Genomic DNA, 15,062 nt, shown 5'->3' on the forward strand with positions numbered 1-15,062 from the left:
TAATGACCCTTCCACAGTGCATTTTACATGATATTGACCGAGGGTTTTTACGCCTCTATAGGCACTGATCAATACCATAATTAATGTACTTTTTTAAATGAATATTGAAATGTTTCAACACTCCCAGATTTCCTCATCTTTATCGTTTCAAAAATTAATTAAATAATTTTCAGTGTATCACCGGGCGGTTTGGAATTTATTTCTATGCCTGTTGTGTTATGAATTCACCAACACTTTCAGGCCCGGGGCCGAGTTGTAGACCAGACTTCCATGCACAGCCACATGTTAAGGAATATGAATCTCTTTATGATTTTAATATGGTTCGAAATGATATTACACAACAACGATTAGACAGCAACTGTGCAAGAGTCAAACTAATAAAATCGGAATGATCAATTAATTGAACATTTACAGCATAAGGCCCATACACTAGGACGATAACGATCGACGATAAATAGACAAATGTGCATTTTTAATACATAAACCAAAAGAAATATAAAAAATTCCTTTGATGAAAATTATATTTTCACACGTCCAATCAAATGACGTCATGATTAGTAAGACCAATAATATCGTGACAATACAGCGATTTTATTGTTTTTATTTATCATGACGTCATTTGATTGGAATTTGAAAAACATTATTTTTATCAAAGACAGCATAAATGATTATCCTATAGGTCTAGAACGAAAACCTTTCTAATTTCTTTTGGTTTATGTAAAAAAAATGCATGCTATATATTTATCGTCTGTCGTTATCATCATAGTGTAATTGGGCCTTTATACAAAAAAAATAAATTGATTACGAAGTTACATGTCATTTTCACCTATCACCAAAAAACTAACCTTTTCAAAACTAATTAATTGTTACGAAGCCAATTTATATTATATATTTCATTAAAACTGAACTTTACGGTAAATGAAGAGTAAGTATCAGTTAATAGGAATAATATAACTAGTAGGTCTATGAACTTGCGTCCAGACACAGAACTGTGACATTACTATCATAAATGTTGAAACCACTTATAAAACCTTTTTTTAAAGAAAATATAATTGTGTTAGGAGAAGGCTAATAAACAAATAGATAATGTTCAAACCTTTTTCTGGATTAATTAATGGAGCAGGCGTTCCTAATAATCTTCTGTAGACTGATTGTTCACCTTCTGACGATAATTGATTGGACCCCCCACGGCATCTGATAACCAACAAAAAATTTACGAGGACTGTTTCAATGATTTAATATCTGACGGCGTATTATTATAACATTGGCCTAGATTGAAAGTCAAAGAAAGTCATTGTAAATACCTCCCTTTATGTTGACAGAGCCAAAATAAAGTTTTGACCATTATCGAATGATTATTTGACAGTGACTTATTATAATACCGCCCTGGTTGACAGCAAAAACGAAGTTATTATTTATTGATCAAGATTTTACAGATTTCCGTCTACATCTCAATAATACTGTATTATCAGCAAAGGCTTTCATATAGACTCTCTTCTCCCAGACGTTTTTTGGGTCCAGCAGCTACCTATAAATTATAGTCGAGTTTCCAAATTCACAAAACTGTCAGCCTTAGATACTAAAGCTACCGCTATGAAACAGCTTATTAATGAATGTGTCCTCCTGGGACATAGCTGGCTAGAGCCGCGGCGCGAAAATAACAAAAATTAATGTAGTCTAGTAAATACACAACATAGTCTACCGCCACCAACGGTTAGACTTGCTATCAAAACCAAAGAGATAGTGTCACTATCTTTGTCAAAACATAGCCAGTAGTAGGATAGGAGAGGCTAGAGTAGTATTAGCCGCCCGCCGTGCACGTGACGTGCCCGCCGGGAACTCCACCTTTGTGGTCCTTTGTCGGGTCTTCGACGGTATGCTAACAATAACAATATTTTCACTACTATAAAAAATAAGGAAATGCGATATTATCTTTAATTTTGAATCATTCTTAGAAATTACTATAAAAATATGGGTGTGCATGATTTCACAATCTGTCGAAAAAAACCTTGCGCAATTTGCAGATTACTTGCGCAATTTAATACGTTGCTTGCGCAATTTGAAACAGATGTTTCAATTCAAATTGCGCAAGGAATTCTTTGCGCAATTTTAAATTGCGCAAATCGTTCAAATCGTGCATAACAAGTAGGCCTACATGAAAAAGCCAATCCTCGCAAAATGTATTCCGATTTCGAAGAAGAAACTTTTCCGTTAGAAATTCAGCCATACCACAATATGAGCCTTTGAGAAAGGCTGGGGAATTTGAAAATTATCTTCCGATGAGGAAGAAGAAGACGATGTTGAGGCAGAAGGAAGGGAGGAAAGAGAAGGAAATTTAACATGGTATGTTTAAATAGGCTACTCGGGAGCGGGCTCGGGAGGCTACTGTAGCCTATCAATTAGCTAGCATCGGCTCCGTCATAGGCGCGGCCTAGGCCTACGTTATATTTGTTAGTTATACCGATCGTAAAACAGTCTTTAAATCTTCCTTATTGCTGTTTTTATAATAAAATCATTTTAATACTGTATTATTCGTTAGTTAGCTAAGTAACTGTTATGTGTAGCCTTTTCACAATTGTGATTCACCAAAAAAAAAAACAAATCACGGCCATACATATGCGGCCTGCGAGGAAGGTAGTGGGAAAGACATTTTGTTTTGGATCAAATTTGTTGATTTTACTAGGCTTTTGAGTATATTTACTGTAATAAAATGTAATTATTTTTTTCGTAATTATAGGCCTGCTACACTCTATAATACTAAGGCCAATACTAATAGGCTAGCCACAGTAATAGGCTTATTCTATTTCTACAAGGCTAGCTACAGTACAGAAGCCTAGCTTTTATTTGGGGCTTTTTTGGTGGGATTGGGAAGACCTTGCTTATATTGATTTTCATCTATTAATTAGTATAGTAACAGTATATAGTATATATTTGAGTGCTGTAATGTTGATTCTATGCAGGTGCAAGTGCTCACATTGTACAGCAACAACTGCTGTTGAGTCTGTATGTTGTTATGAGACAGAGGAGATGGTAGAGAAAATGGGGGAGCAAGCGGTTGGATGCATAACACAGCATACCGGGTTCAAAAACAACTGTCTGGACCGCGATGTTCTTCTGGCATTATGTTAAACAGGAAGGTCTATTTGACGATGATCATCCAGTGAATCAGTAAGTTTGAGTAAATACTATATTTGAATTAACGCTCAACAGTTTGTAAGTATAACAGTATTGTAGTGGAAATCAGATTTTTAATGACAAAACTGACAACATTAAATTAACAAATTCAATAAACCAACTACCGACCCAAAGGTCCGGCAAGTTTCCATAAAAACAATGCAACTTCTTGTCTTGTAATGAGACATTAAAGATGGTAAATTTATTTTGTTAACTAATCACAATTTTCTTTATGTTTTCAGACTATATCGCCATGTTGCCTACCGGAGGTTTACAACTTGGATATGGAAGCTACTTGGGAAGGGCAAAAGAAAAATACTTCCGTCTTGCGTAGTGTCAACTATTAGGAATGTATTTCCTGCGCAACAATATGTAGGCTTTAAATATCCCAAAATTCCATGACTAATTAGCACATTGTACAGTCACATTGTACAGTTGCATAGATTGGAAATCCACCAGTTTCACCAAAGTTCAGTTCCTACAATTAAAACAATAAACAAAAGAGTTATTTAGTTAAGTTTATTCATGATTGAGGATAAAGAAAAAAAATTTTGAAAACTATTTTTATAAGTTTATACTGACAAGAACATATATAATTACTGTATGTTTCGCCATGTGTATTGTAAGACATGCAAATAAGGACTTTGTTACCTTGATTATTAAAATGTTATTTAGTTGGAAAACGAGTACATCTTTTCTTGACCAAGTCTGCTTTGTCATACGGTTGGTATGTGGCGTTAACGGCCGGTGGTGCTTTTGCATAATTCATAAGAGCATCTTGACTGACTTCGCTCGTCTTCTTTCAAACACTACAGTTAGCAACTTTTCAATATATTCTATTAAAAAAATATAAAAGAAATGATTTACACTGGACATATTATTTTCAATAAACCACTTTAGTTCTGTAGAAGTAAAAGTAACTTGTATTACTATTATTATGCAAATAATATCAAACATGAATAAATTAACTACTGAACCGAATTAGCAATAAAAAAAAAAAACCTTCCTGAATTATTTTTATTGTAAGTACATAAGCTATTTTATAAAACATATTGTTAATGTTATTTGACATATAATAAATAAAATAATAATATAGGCCTACTTAAAATTGTTGCATTATCAGCACACACCACCTCTCATTCACATCATTTATATTACGCCGTGGTTAGGATTCCGGCACCGGAACTCAAACTGCCCAGCGTTAGGGAATCCGACACGCTATTGCGCATGCCCAGAGCGAGGTAATCGGCGACTCTATACATCAACAACAGCGATGGATCATTTCATAGCTGCGCCACACACGGCGAACTAGCCTAGATGCTGCCTACTAATACGGTATCCACTAATCTAGGCTAGGGCTACCAGTTAGACGTGACCAGTGGGCCTATTTATTTTGTAATTAAAAAGTGGTTGCTTCATTCATATATAAACTTCATATCATTATGAATTATATAATTACATGACTAGTTTTATGATTTTTCATAACGCATTATACTGTACATAACAACATGCAATCACAAGTTGATTTGTTGACGGCAGCCACGTCGTGGATGTGAAAAAACTGTTCGGAAAGTCAGGGTCGCAACGCTAAAAACAGCATTACGACTCTTAGATTGATACTTATTAATATCATCGTAATTATTTTAACGCGTGGCGTAGTGGTATTTTAATTATTAATTCATGTATGGCATAGGCCAAGTTTCATCCATCGCTCTCTCGCTCGCGCAAGGACTATCTAGGCTACAGTAAATCCATATAACACTCCGACTCTCGGTGGTGTGGTGTGTGTGGCACGCACTGTAAGTGCAAGCTATAATTCACTTCCCAGAGCTATGGGCATGCGCAATAGCGTGTCGGATTCCCCCTAACGGTGGGCAGTTGAGTTCCGGTGCCGGAATCCTAACCACGGCGTTTATATTATAATCCAAACTGACAAGGCATATTATTATTAATATTAATCATTAAAATGAGAATGTGTGGAGGTTAGGCATAGGGCCTGTCCTGTCCATCCAGGCAGGTAATTTCGGCGGTGGTGGTGGTAAGCCTAGTTAGTGCAATAATGAAAAAGTAAAAACACTTACTTCTCTTCGCCTACGTTTTTGAAAGGCGCCTCTACTACTACTCTACTAGCAGCTGGGCCTGGCCTGGGATCTTCTCGGTGGCGGTGCTTTCTGAAGGCAATGTAACCTTCGAAGGTATTGCCCCGTCTTTCAATTTCAAATTTACTTTTTCTTTGAATCCCATTTCACGAAGTTTAGGTGGGTATTTCGCAAAGTCTTCTTCCAAGAAGTGCTCCGAACATATTTTTGCGAATTTGCTAGGCTGGAAATGTTTTCGTCTGACGGGGTGGATCCATGCCTTTCTCAGACCCGAAGACTTTGGGAAGGAAAAAAAAAAAAATCCTATATTCCGGTCGCGATTTTATCCTCCACTTGTTGTATTGGTACAATTAAATACTGCACAATACGGCATTGTGTTTTGATTTAACACCAACAAAAGTTAACTTTAACAAAAGTGCCGAGATGACGTCACGGAAATATTTCTGCATACGAACCGGAAGTAATTGAATTGCTCAAGTGGCTATTTTAAATTTGCTTTTTCGTGATAACGACGAAATCTTAAAAGTAACGCTATGGATGAGCCGTTTTTATTAGTGTATTACTTTATATGGATTTTATTAATGTTTTAGTGACATTTCTGCTTTAATAACAGTTTTGTGTAAATTTTGTTTTTGAGGTTACAATCATCTCGACAACGACAATTAAATTTTATTTTTGTAAACAACTCTAAAGTGGGTATACATTCTTAATGTATACAGTATTACAATATTACAATTTTATTAGGTTATGTATTTCATTCTGGAACTAGGCAGCCTTCATCCAGCTTCGCCTTCTTTGTAGTACCAGAATGGTCTGTTGCACTCAGTTGGACAACATCAAACTGTTTCTGAAAATGTTGTACCACTGTATGATGGTGTGGCAAACCATTTGCAATGTAGGCCTACCATAATTTGTTATTGTGACATCCACAAATTTTACATGAACCACGCCTTTCCGCAAAGGGTGTGTTGCAATACAATTACTTATTTTAGGCATTACTTACCTTTTTAATTTAGCATTTTCAGTCGGTAATTTTGAATACAGATCTTCTTGCCACTCACTGGAAGGAATAGAATATTTATAGAGATAATACTAGAAGAATAGAATAACAGAATAATTAATATATTATTTATTTAGTTGCATGGGAATTATATAGCCTAGGCAGCCTAGTTTTTACTATAGTATAGGCTAGCCAGGCTAAGGCCTTTATACTTTACTAGACCTATATGCCTATGCTAGGGTGGATAGGCATACTACTGGATACCTACTATTACTAACCTAGGCATAGATAGGTTACCGTATGTCTAGGCCTACTATAATAAACGTAGCCTAGGCCTAGGTAGCAGGCAGGCCTAGTTTAGGCCACATTTAATAGGGCCTTATAGCTATAGCTACTGTAGGCCTACAGTCTGAGTAGCTAGTCTAGCTTGGCCCTAGCTAGGCCATTATCCCTTAAAAAAAAAAAAAAAAATCCCTTAATATTATTAATATTGTACCTAACTACGGCCCTCAGGCTAGGCCTACTACTACTAGCCTAGGCTATACATAATACACGGCTGGCTATAAATGATCGGGTGTCACGAAACCTAAGACCACGAAACCTAAGACCCCCTAAGACCTAAGATCACGAAACCTAAGACCCAAGACCTAAGATTACAAATATTTATCTTTCGCACCTGCCTTGTATTTTAACTCCCAACATTTATTCTGAATACCACACCTTAGAATTGGCACTTTCATGAAAAAGAATCACATAAAAAGTAACAAATGCATTTTTAAATTGATGATTTTACAGACGTTTTTCTCGCACACAAAATGACTAGCCTACACAGTACAGTTCAGTAGGCCTACCCCATGTTCAACGTTTTTGTTTCTATGGAACGTCAAAAGAGCAAAAATTATATAGAGGGCTGAAAACTCTGTGGAGTCCATCTACAGTGTGGATGGAACAATGTAAAATTAAAATTGTAATGATAATAGTATAATCATGCAAGTACGAGAAAATAAATACTGGCAAATAAATTTTAATTAAAAAATCATGATAAGTTTTTTTGTTTCGTTTTCTTTCTGTTTTTATACTTGTACTATTATTGTTGCTCTTTTGGCGCTCCATAGAAACAAAAACATTGAGCATTGAGCTCGAGGAGTTACATTACAGTATACAAAGAAACACATCTGTAAAATCATAAATTTAAAGGATTTATTTATTTGTTATTATGTGTTTCTCCTTCTGAAAGTACTTATAAGTCCTAATTTTAAAGTGTGGTGTTCAGGATAAAGTTAGTCAACAAATTTGGAGTCAAAATACAAGAAAGGCAGGTGCGTAAGAAAAACATCCTCTGAACCAACACAATGGAGTAAATATATACAAACAAACACCCCGTCAAGTTTGTTTGTTGTAAAGAAAAAATATACATTTACTCAACGGGCGAAAATAATGTGAGTTTATCTATGTTTTGCGGTGGTATTAAATTATATTTATGGTAATAAATGAAACCTACTGTGTTTAAAATTATGTATGGATAAACAAGTATTGTTTTTAAGCTGTAGTATATCTTAGAATTTGTAATCTTAGGTCTTGGGTCTTAGCTTTTGTGATCTTAGGTCTTAGGAGGTCTTAGCTTTCGTGGTCTTAGGTTTCGTGACACCCATAAATGATCAGACTATATTATAGTCTGATCATTTATAGCCAGCCGTGTGAGAACATCGCCAATTAGGACTTTCTGTCCTAGCCTAAGCCTCGCCTAAATAAAAGGCTAGTAGGCCTCTTCTAGCCTTTTATTTACCTAGTCTAGGCCCTCTGTCTAGCTACTACTACTAGGCTTAGGCTAACCGGATGTACGTCCTCCTAACTCTAACTAGCCTAGGCCTAGGTAGGCCTACTACTACTAGGCCTATGCCTACTACTAGGCCTTGCCCAAGTCTATCTCATGACTTAATCGGAATAAACTATAAACAGTGTTTAACAACGATGGACCACCTTCTCATAGGTCATAATCGATATCTATATATAAATTTACGTAAGGGCAAAATTCGGTAAATCGTGCCTTACTTCTATAATTTTTACTCGATGGTATATAAAGTTGGTTCGTACTTTCGGTACTGATTTTAACCACCTGATGTAACCCTGTTTACTAATTAAATTAAGTTAGATAATAAGTTATTGACGGTTAAAACGAATTTAGGTTCCAAGATTTGCCCCAAATAGGGGTGTTTTCCGACCGTGGTATACACTGTATAATGGATGTCCGTCTTGAAAAATACCCGCCACAAAAATGCGAGGAGGCTTCGCATTTTCCTATCTCCTCCTACGATAATTGTTTTTAATAGCTGAAAACCGGTTGAACAGCTAGAGTACACCATCATAATGTTGAAGACAGGCCGATTTTCTTTAAAAAATACTATTTTGATACATTTAATATACGTTTTTACAAATGTATTGATTTGTGATGAATGGAACATTCCAAATTATTTGGTTTAACCATACAGGTATAGATTTAGATTTATGGGCCCCCTTGGAGAATAAACATAAATAGTATTGCTATGCTGTACAATACTGTTAAGGTATTAACCACTTTTGATCGCAATTTGAATCGCAAATTTCTTACTGTGAGTGTTGGTACTGTTAGATGTAATATAAAAATATATACAAATAAACTTTATTACTGTGAGTGTGGGTAGGCCCTACTGTTAGATTATAAACATATAATATACAAATAAATAAACGTTATTACTGACAGTTGCTTCTCAACGTTTGTATTAATTAATAATTTAAAAATATATAAACGTCGTAGTGGTGTATCGTTACATGTACTTTACTATTTCAATCGACTATGACAGTGAGAGTTTTAACAAAGTACCGTATTAAATCGTAAATGTTTTACTGTATTTAGTGGTATATTATTTATAGGGCTATAAAACATTAAAAACAATATTTCGTTACTGAGTGGATAAGAATATATTTTAAAATGTTTCCTCTTTGTACCTATCTTCTTCCCCCATCCCTCAACCCTTAATGTTACATACAAAACACAAATTGGGTTTGTTTAAATGAGTCCAAATAAAAAAATTTAAAAAAAAGTTATTACTGACAGTTGCTTCTCAACGTTTGTATTAATTAATAATTTAAAAATATATAAACGTCGTAGTGGTGTATCGTTACATGTACTTTACTATTTCAATCGACTATGACAGTGAGAGTTTTAACAAAGTACCGTATTAAATCGTAAATGTTTTACTGTATTTAGTGGTATATTATTTATAGGCCTATAAAACATTAAAAACAATATTTCGTTACTGAGTGGATAAGAATATATTTTAAAATGTTTCCTCTTTGTACCTATCTTCTTCCCCCATCCCTCAACCCTTAATGTTACATACAAAACACAAATTGGGTTTGTTTAAATGAGTCCAAATAAAAAAATTTGACTCATTTTGTTTCTCTCTCGGAAGTAATTCTCAGGGTGCTAATTTTGGTTGACTACATAAATCATTGTGTATATTTATTCGTTTCTGTAAACGACAATGTATTATAGTCCTGCAGTACGTACATTTGAAATCTCCATTTTTTTCTCGCTGGAAATACTGTGTATTCGAGAACCATCTGTGGGCACGACCTAGATGGTACGCGAGCGAAGCGAGCGTGCCATCTAGTATACTTAATTAAAGCATATTATTAAGTTATTAAAACACATTTTCATTAGTTGGGACGCAAATCCGACTAGGCCTATTCAGAAAAATGTAAACAAATCAAGTGGTAAAACTTACCGTATCCGGATATTCACCCCCTGCGCCAGTAAGGCAAAAGGCACACCACAATAAAGACGACCGGACACGTAAGACTCAAGTAGAATAAGATCTTTATTCGTCAAAACCAAATATCACAACAATAACATAACAACCAGCGGCCATGATATATGAGTCAACCCAGATAGGGGGCGCTAGACTGGCGTAATCATTTTTTTTTCTCTTCTCATAAAACACAAAAGTCAAAAACAAAACAAAGCAAGCAAAAGCACTCAAAATCTACATTGAATGGTCGAAACTTAACTATATAATACGAATGAAACATTATAAATCAAGAACGTAGTCAGAGAGATGACTAGGAAATCTGCGTGAACGTGTGGATGTGCGATGAGACAACTGTGCTGGAACTTCCATTGGTGATTCTTCCGGGGTCTGTATGGATGATGACTTGTCGTTCACCTCATTAGGAGAGGCAGAAAGAGTTGACGGTACCTCGGGTGGAGGAAATGGAGACGGATCAACTGTGAAATCAGGTTCTTCATCAGAGGTGTCGCAGTGGCGTTGTGAGGTTGGTGTGGGAGAATGATGAACGTCAGTCGGTACAGTAAAACACTCTGATTTCTTTACACGATAAGTAGCGCTTCTCAATTGTGAGTGCGTAAACTTTCGGACGTTGCACCACTTTCCATCTACAGAAACAACGAGATAGCGATCTCGTGCACAGGTCTTGCGACGATCTGTCCACAGGTAGACTAAATCACCAACCGTAATAGAAACGTCAGGTGCTGCACACGCGACGGGTGCCTTAGACTTTTCGCTGTGCGCGTGATTAGAGGCTCTGAGGTGCTGTTGGCTGATAATCAACTTGCGGTCAGAAATAGGGATTTGGTCATGAGTGAACTGATCTCGCTGTGTCCACATTTCGCGAGACGACAATCCTCGTGTTCGGATACGGGAGTTAAGACGAGATGTGGCGACAGCAAGCACCGTCGGTGAGATGGGACCACCACCAGGCTCTTGCCGAAGTAACTCTTCTGACAATTCGCGTACAGCTTTCTCTCCAACCGGGTTTTTGTTGATGTTCTTAACTCTGCCAATTTCGATCGAAATCCTATGTTTCAGTAAGACGGGATCGTGGACGAGTGCCATGAAGCCCGGGGCAGGGTCTGTGCGGATGGTTGCTGAGGGGCCCTCCACGGGGCACATGCCAATGCATAAGCGAATTAAGGTATCACGGAGAGTATCGTGCTTCTCATCGCTGATTAAACACGAAAGGGTGTAAGACGTCACCGTCTCTCTGACAACAAGAATAAGTTGACGCTCGCGTTTTAGGACATCGGCGGCAAAGGTGACTCCGAGCTTCGACGGAGGATCATCAGTGGACTGCTCAATTGCAGTGGTGGGTACAGTACGGATCGAGGCACAGTGATGACACGATTCTGACACCTGTTCGATGGTTTTGTCCAAGTCAAGCGCAAAGAAGTGGCGGCGAACGGATAACTTAAGTTGGTGACTAGTTGGGTGATCTAGCCGCCGGACGTGAAGTGATGTCAGCAGTCCGTTTAATACGGGGCGAGGGACAATGATACATTCATGCTTAAGTGAGAGTGGTTCAGTGCGGTTGACTACAAGGAGACCATCTCTTCCAATGGAACAACAGTTAAGGTACCGTTTAATGTCCCTGACCTTGGTTAACTTTTTTGGTGGACGGGTTCCTTGAATAAGATGAGCTTTTACACGCCGAAGGTCTGGACACTCGGATTGGATGGCTAGCCAAGCTGGCCGACTGGTGAACGGGAGTTTGGCATCTCCAGTAATGAAATCACGTATCGATGAACGTAGTACCGTTGACTCTATCGCGCCGTTGACAAATGAGCAAACCTGACAGTTGTCAACTGAGCATGGTGGAGCGTTGCGACTAGCAAAGTCGGATGGGACGTTGGCTGAGCCTGCCAGGTGCCGAATAGAAATCTGGTACCTGCTAGCGGTGGACAGGAAGGTGGACACACGGGGACTGACTGAGAATTCTCCCCTGCATAGCTTTTCAAGCGCTTGGACGCATGGCTTACTGTCAGTTAGGACACATGTGTTATGTCGAGACTGGATAATAAAAGGACTAAAATGTTTAACGGCTGCCGCAATAGCCAAAGCTTCGATCTCGCAGGGTAGCCATGTGACCTGACGTGCACGGAGTTTAGCACTAAAAAAGCCGGCTAACTGTGGTTTGGATTCACGAGTAACGTATAAGGTTGCGCCCAGACCATGACTTTTAACAGCACCATCCGTAACGATCCACAGTTGGTCATCGGGATGAGGTAAAACTATGACCTTGTTTGAGTCAAGTGCGTTCTGTGCTACTTTAAATGCCTCATGTAAGGCATCGTACCAATGTATTGTTTCTTTGGACTGTAAGCCGGCTATGGCTTCTTCCAGTGGAGCGATGAGAGATGCGCACTGAGGTAAAACGCGTGCTAACACCTTATATGCCCCGATAAAGGAGCGTAAACCTCTTACCGTCGGTGGTGGAGTGCATGCCTTTAACGTTGAAATACGATGAGTATTTGCGCAAATAGAACCTAGGGACCAGGTCCACCCAAGAATGGTTGTAGTTTGTGGACAAATCACCGTTTTGCTAGCAGACAATCGCAGACCACACTTGTAAATGCATTGGAGTAGACGCCGTCAATTGTAAATTAACTCCTCTAAACTAACTGTCCCCTCCACAATAAAGGTCATCCGCAAGCTTTGCTACTACTCCCTCCTTAATCAAATCCCCCAGTACCCGACAAGTCAGCTCTTCGAGGGCGGTCTCTGAACCAGGCATACCCATGGCACACCGGGCATAAACTCTCACACCTCGAAATGGTGTGGCAACGCCGCAGTACTTCATAGAAGCGCGAGACAAAGGAATCTGGTAAAAGGCCTTTGTGAGGTCAGTAGTGATTAAGTGCTTCCATTTTGCGATGTTACGTAGAACGGAGTTGACATCCGGCATAAGGGAGGGTTGGGGTTTTGCATATCGTCCGACCTCGGCGAATGCTGTAACCAGACGGTAACCACCACTCTCTTTTTTGACAAGGAAAGATGGGTTAAGATATTCGACTTGGACACCGACGTCCTCGGGGCGAACAAATACTCCCACTTCCTCAAGCTCATCAAATTTGTCCTGAGCTCAACCAGTTTATCTCTGGAGTACTGAGGAACTCGACCTTTCCTCTGAGGAGGCTGTACAGGTCCCATGTTAACAACAGCCTGGAATGGGCCAACAGAGCCGTTGTAGGCTTTAATCATAGGATCGAAAACAACATCGTATTCAGTAAGAATGGATTGGAATTGGGATTTCACATTCTGTGGGAGGATATGGTCTGGATCTAGCTTGACATAATCAGAAAACGCGACAGAGGAAGGAGGCTTACAGGGCTTAGATGGCGACTTTTGGGGAATAGCATTTTCGGCCGACAATGGCACAAAGGTGGGTCGGACTTGGCAAAAATGTTCGTGTCGTTTGATGACCTGAGGTGTGTCGGTGGAGTTTGGGATACGTACCCTTCCCGCAACACTAGAGACCAAGTCAAACTTTGGCCAGGTTCGAGGAAACGTACCCTTACTATGTGGTTCGAGAGCAAACACGTCATCTTGTTGGATGAAGTCAGACGGAATGGCTACCTCGATAAATTCTCCCGGCCATATAGTGGTCTCCCCTTCAGGAGCACGAAGCACACAAGCACGGCGAACCGTGTTATGGTGAAGGCCCTGTACCTGGGAACCATAGATGTACGTGGTACCGTCACCCAATTTGATTTCCCGCTTCGCAGGTCGGAGGGCGATATCATTTAGCTCCATAAAAGGAGTTCCGGCAAGAATGTCGACGTCAAGTTTTTCGACAACAAGGCCCTCAAATTTGAATTCCCTGTCGTCCCTTGTGAGAATAATTGTGGTTTCGCCTACGACCGAAAGTGGGGAAGATCCGTCAGCCCGATGGGCAGACTGAGAGCTACTTTTAATGGTGGCGCCAAGGGCAGTGGCAGCAGTAAAGGCAATCATGTTTCCTGTAGCCCCACTGTCTAGTGTGATTCTGGCTGTGTGGTGTTGGTGAAATGTGTCAAGGTATGGGGACTGGCGAACTTGGACTCGTAAAGCTGTCGACGGTGCACTATTATCACCAGGCTCATCCGAGGTGTTATCATCATCGATGATGCCAACGATTTGTCGGGCTTTAGCCATGTATTTCCTGTCTGACTCGGGCAAATGAGGGCATTCACTGAGGAAATGCTTGTCGTCCGATCGGCCGCTCTGTTTACAGATAGGACAGGACTTGTGTTGGGAAAACTGTGGTCGGGAGAATGACTGCCGAGGATTGGAATTTCGGCGTGAATCAGTGGAGCGGGGTGTGAAAGCTGAAGGAGAGCGAAATGTGGATGACCGAAAAACACGCGCATCATCCGCAGTTCGTAACTCTTCTAAGAGAGAGTCTAAAGCCTGAGAAATCTCCGGTTTCACTGACGCTAGAGTTCGAGTGCGGAGCTCAGTACCATACCTTTGCTTAACCAACTTAGGAAGGCCTTTGTGGATGAGAGAGAGCCAAGTAAGAACTACCAAATTTTCCAACGAGGGTGAAAGTTCTTCGTCCTCCTGTATTTGGGCATCATGGTGGGAAATTCCCCCGTCTTGACGTAGTAAATTATCATGGACAAAAGCAACTAAGCGCTGATAGAGATCTTCCGGCCTTTCATTATCTTGTAAATGTATATCAGCAAAATCAATAAAATGGGCGCCGGTTGACTGGAATCCATAATGCAGTCGGATAGTTTGCCAAATTTGTGAAAGTGAGGAGGAGCTTTTAACAATGGTATTCCGGGAAATTATAGGGCAAAAATTAGCGATCTGACCGAGCATGAGTTCAAGGATAGTGAGTTTTTGTTGGGCGGTATGACGACGTGCAACAGGTACCTCCTCATTGTCGTCAGTTAAGCCGCGAAGGGGGGATGCCCTGGTTTTGGGACGCCAAACAGAACCATCTAGGAGAAATGGTGAGAGTGTGTA

The 15,062-nt window shown here is 39.4% G+C and overlaps 2 long non-coding RNA genes across 2 annotated transcripts; one reads left to right on the forward strand and one right to left on the reverse strand.

Annotated features, from left to right (window-relative positions):
• The first annotated feature begins 1,786 nt into the window (after positions 1 to 1,786).
• On the forward strand, positions 1,787 to 3,552 carry LOC140059428 (uncharacterized). Its single transcript, XR_011847185.1, has 4 exons — positions 1,787 to 1,874; positions 2,216 to 2,343; positions 2,961 to 3,168; positions 3,417 to 3,552. It is a non-coding gene; the product is annotated as an uncharacterized lncRNA (long non-coding RNA).
• LOC140059426 (uncharacterized) lies at positions 3,540 to 10,295 on the reverse strand. Its single transcript, XR_011847184.1, has 4 exons — positions 10,041 to 10,295; positions 6,277 to 6,333; positions 3,826 to 4,010; positions 3,540 to 3,652 (listed from the first exon to the last, which is right to left on the reverse strand). It is a non-coding gene; the product is annotated as an uncharacterized lncRNA (long non-coding RNA).
• Between the last annotated feature and the right edge of the window lie 4,767 nt (positions 10,296 to 15,062).

The sequence above is a fragment of the Antedon mediterranea genome, chromosome 9, assembly GCF_964355755.1.
Source record: "Antedon mediterranea chromosome 9, ecAntMedi1.1, whole genome shotgun sequence".
NCBI lineage: Eukaryota > Metazoa > Echinodermata > Crinoidea > Comatulida > Antedonidae > Antedon > Antedon mediterranea.